This window comes from Eleutherodactylus coqui, chromosome 1 (genome assembly GCF_035609145.1).
Source record: "Eleutherodactylus coqui strain aEleCoq1 chromosome 1, aEleCoq1.hap1, whole genome shotgun sequence".
NCBI lineage: Eukaryota > Metazoa > Chordata > Amphibia > Anura > Eleutherodactylidae > Eleutherodactylus > Eleutherodactylus coqui.
In genome coordinates this window covers 163,843,351-163,848,253 of record NC_089837.1, presented here as the reverse complement: position 1 = coordinate 163,848,253, position 4,903 = coordinate 163,843,351, and the positions used below count along the sequence as shown (strand labels likewise).

Sequence of the window (4,903 nt, the reverse complement as noted above, 5' to 3'; positions counted from 1 at the left end):
CCCCCAGTAATAAGCAGCCCCCCCAGTAATAAGCAGGTTCCCCCCAGTAATAAGCAGGTCCCCCCAGCCAGTAATAGGCAGCCCCTTCCCCTGTAATAAGTATCCCCCCCAGTAATAAGCAGCCCCCCCAGTAAACAACCCCTCCAGTAATAAGCAGGTCCCCCCCCCCGTAATAGGCAGCCCCCCCGTAATAGGCAGCCCCCCAGTAATAGGCAGCCCCTTCCCCTGTAATAAGTAGCCCCCCCCCCCAGTAATAACCAGCCCCTTCCCCTGTAATAAGTAGCCCTCCCCCCAGTAATAAGCACACCCCCTCCCCAGTAAGCAACCCCCCAGTAATAAGCAGGTCCCCCAGTAGTAAGTAGCCCCCCCAGTAATAGGCAGCCCCTTCCCCTGTAATAAGTAGCCCCCACCCCCCAGTAATAACCAGCCCCCCAGTAATAGGCAGCCCCTTCCCCTGTAATAAGTAGCCCCCCCCCCCGTAATAGGCAGCCCCCCAACCCATATACTTACCTCCTCCCTGCTGTCGCTCTCTGTCTGCTTGCCCTGACGTCAGCCCGGAACGCTTCCTCCCCGAGTCCTCTCCTGCGGAACTAATGAGCAGGGGACTCGGGGAAGAGTATCCTGGCTGCACAGACGTCAGTGTGCGCCGGCATCAGCGCGATTACCAGCGGGGAGCTGCGGCGCCCTCGCTGGTAATCGCTTCGGTGGTCAGCGGCGTCGGCACGCCGCGGGCCACATAGCACAAGGCAGCGGGCCGGATTCGGCCCGCGGGCCTTGTGTTTAGAGTAAAAGTTCCCGGCGGTGCAGCGGACCGGCGCTAAACACCCAACGGCCCGGGACCGGTCCGCGGCCCGGCGGTTGGGGACCCCTGCTATATGGCATTCGTGAACCCCCTCTGTTTCTCTAAAGAGGTTACCCTGAGCCAGCCAACAGTTTGATGCAGTTTTTGTCAATATAATCCCGATTGAGGTGAAAGGCATGCCTACCATGGAGCTTCTTGTTGTCATGATTGCTTAATGGTGTCGGCAATTTTCACGTGTTGTGCAATGTCTCGATTAGAGAAGTGTAAATTTAGCGCTGTGTTGTTTCTGTCTGTTGGGGCTACTGCTTTATGCAGCTGTGATCTCTTGTGTTCTGTAAAAGAACTCTCTGTCTGTATTTTTTTGTAGTGTAAGTTTATTACGTTAACAAGCCTCATCCTTCCTCTTTACGAGGGAGAATTAGCCTCTCTATTGCAGACTTTGGATGGTGCTGTTGATGCTTTGTTAGTGTTGTTCCTACTTTTCTTTGAAGTTGTTCTAGTTCTGTGTGTGTCCAGGGAACAACTCCAAAGGAATAAGTAAGCAATGGAATGATATATATATTTATAGCTTTGTGTGTTTGGCATTTAAGTGTGTTCTTAGAATGGAGTTTGATCTGTTGTTTTACGTTTAGATCATTTTTGTCTTATTTGTGCCTGTTTTGTAAGTTTGGCTTACTGGAATCCTTAATACTTGTAGATCTCATCACCTTCCAAGGATTCAATAATGTCTCCATTTGGAAGCATAAAGTCTTCTTCCTTTAGAATTCCTTTTTCTGTACGTCCATGACAGCATGTGCTTCATTAGATAAGATCAACATGCCTTTAGTAATGGTGTCATCCAATCTAACCCTTTGTTTTTCAGCACTGTTATAGAGAGACTGTGGTGCGCTGCTTGCAAGCACTGGTAATGGCGGCACCTCTGTATTGGATTGCAGGTCTCCATGAAGCTATTGAGAAGATGCAGAGACCCCCACTTTTCTTGTTGGGTCAGCAGCACTGGAAGATGGAGAAGAAGGCTGGAGTAGAGGATCACCCCATCACCTGAGACAAGCTGCCACTGCTCTCGGATATCCTGGGGGAGGCTGTGGGACAGAAAGAAGTCCGTCAACCATTTTGGTTCCCTCTTTGCTGCTGTCTTTCTTGTCATGGTGAGTATTTCCCCAAACTGGACCGCTGTAGGTAAAGCTGGAGGATGCTGCAAGAAGTCTTTTTCAAGGAGCTCAAAGAGACCTGTCTGTCTTGAAACTCAATCAGGTCTCACCCCCGCCCCACGTAACATTGTGATACAGATTCCACATCAGGTTTATTGCATACAGATTAGCCTCATTGTAGGAGGCTAAAATCTGCATGCAAATCCTCAGCAGAAATCCACAGATTCCTACTGCAGCATAAAGATCTGATGCAGATGCCTGTACATATGTACCATACAGTGACTGGATAGGGCCACTATACCACAACTAAGGTCACCTGTCCACGGCCGCGACGGAATATCGCTAGCAATATTCCGTCATGGGGGAGGAGGCAGGAGCACTAAAAGGTCTCCGTTATGAGCCTATATTAATGATAGGCTGACCACGGAGAATCACGGCAAATCGTGGCATGCCACGATTTTAATCATGCGAGTGAAAAATCGCTATGATTCTCTGCTTGTGTGCAGTAGGCTGCGCTTTCCATAGTTATCCTATGGAAAGCGTGTCATGTGAGCTCCGCGTGCAATTTTAGCCATGGATCTCACTATGACATCTCGCCCGTGGACAGCCAGCCTATACAACACCAAACATACCATGACTGAATAAAAACACTAGAATAGAAATACCAAAATCACCACCATACTATAAATACAGTGATATCCTCTAGACTCGTTCATTTTTTTTCCTATCTGGGCCAAACCTTCATGAATTCACCAGCTAATTGTTGCCTCTGCAATGTTTGTGGCCCTGACAGCTTCGGCTCCTCTGTTCCATTCATACAGGGGCTCTTGAGATCCCCGTTCTCAGGATTGGTTGGGGTTCCAGCAGTCAGTCCCCCAACGATCTTAAAATTATTTCCTAACCTGTGGATAGAGAATAAATTTAGATATTGCTACAACCACTTTAAACGTATAAAGTCCACTATTCGCATAAATGCAAAACGCAGAGCTTTACATCATGGCCATGTACCTTTGCTGTAATGCTCCCTAGATTCCCAGTGCAAGAGATATTACGTCACGCTGCTGTCAGGTATTGGTAGGCTTGTTCCATGTTCCTCTGCAGGCAGGCAGTCGGACAATTACACCATAGTACACACTAACCTGACACATGTCTGGACATCAAGGGAGAAGGAGGTGAAAGCAGTTCTGTCATGGCACGCTTGCATAGTGGCTCACCTGCTTCTGCAGCCACAAGGGGTTGCCACTGTGTTGCTGCTTCTTCCTCTGCTCACTCCCTGAGTTCTGCCCATTGGGTTTATGCATGTTCCTACGCAGTCTCTTAAATGGCTAGTGTGCACTCCCATTACTTGTCCCTCTTCAATCCTGTCCCTGCACTGGTTATATTTGGCATCCACACCCAAGGGTGGATGCCTAAGCAATTGGTCTCATACACCCATTGCGACAAAGCTCCAGTGTGTTTAAATTTGAAAGCCATCAATAAACAAGCAAGAGTCAGAAAAATAAATACAAAGTATTCTATAAAATATTTTAGTAGTTCGAATAAGAAGTAGTATAAAGCTTGCTGTCTATTTGAATTATTCAGCAGCTGTCAAAGTATAGGAAAAGTGCAGACTAAATGTGAATGATTGGCATGGTGGCTTAGAGTCATTTCTATATAGTCTAAAAATTGAGCTTCTCAGAATATCCATTATTGTAAGTGCTGCTCACATGGGATAATGACTAACATTTTCAGCAGCAATGAGACAGTCAGCCACTGTCATGCATTGAATCCTATTACTTTATAGGCCAAATAAGTAGCTTCAACCCATAAAAGAAAAATAACAGTGTAATTTAACTGAAGAGGGTTTTAACCACAAAATGTATCATATACCAGTAAGTCAGACGTTACAACAACAGCCAAACTGTGGTAATTATATATTTTTTATTTAGGCTTTTTGTTCACACCTGCTCTTTATTGTCCATTGTGCAGCTTCATCATTGGAGTCAAACAACAAAAATAATGGAAGTGCCAGATCTGGCAGATGATGGGCACGAATGGCACTTGATGGGCACGAATGGCACTTGATGGACCCCATTAGCTATAATGGGATCTTTTCAGCTTCTGGCATGCCACTCGGCATGTTGTCTGTGATTTTGTACCAGATCTGCACACACAGCCTCTGACACCGATGTGAATGAAGCCCTACAGAGATACTGACATTTATTTGTTGAAAGTCCTCAGCAGGAAAAGTACGGGATATGAAGAATCCAGAAAAATAGTTTTTTGCCCAGCAGACTTAGTTTTAGTCTAGGTTATGGGCTGGGCTTTATTGGAATGATGGGTAGGTTGGTAGTGGGATTCATCATTCCCTCTCCTGATCCACTACAGGGTTTTCCCTTGACCCCTCAATCAGCTCAGGTGAGATTACTGAGCTGCTTACGGGGGTATACAAGGTATGTGTCAAAGAGCCTGGGGGACATACAGCTCTGATGTGGAGAAGTCTGACTGTGGTGTTGTATCTGCTGTACTTTATGGTTAGGTGAGTGTTTAGTTAGAGCCCAGATGGGCAGGAATTTACTTTCTGTTATTGCATGTGTTAATGTACTGCATGTGGCTATGTACCACGGAATTTTTGTTTTTCGCCTAAATAAAGCCAAGTTGAAATTTACCTGGACTGTCTTAGTCATTTTGCCACTGTCAAATCGCACCCCCAAGGCATACACTGTGAAGTAGTTTGGTTTTTTTTTTTGTTATTTTTTACTCATTTGTTTGGTTGTCACCATCAAACTAGCCTCTTGGCAGCTTACAGATTGTTTTATCAGCATGCTCCATCAATGATATATTATACAGACGCTAATTCAAACTTCACTGCATCTTCATTAAACAATCAACAATATTCACTACTAGCAAACCCCATTGAATTTTCCTAGAAGATCTCAAGTGGTAAAAGTATGAAATTATGCGTTTTTGA

At 45.8% G+C, this 4,903-nt stretch overlaps 1 long non-coding RNA gene across 1 annotated transcript; it reads left to right on the top strand.

Annotated features, from left to right (window-relative positions):
• The first annotated feature begins 490 nt into the window (after positions 1-490).
• LOC136611012 (uncharacterized) lies at positions 491-4,584 on the top strand. Its single transcript, XR_010790214.1, has 3 exons — positions 491-969; positions 1,665-1,950; positions 3,922-4,584. It is a non-coding gene; the product is annotated as an uncharacterized lncRNA (long non-coding RNA).
• The last annotated feature ends 319 nt before the right edge of the window (positions 4,585-4,903 follow it).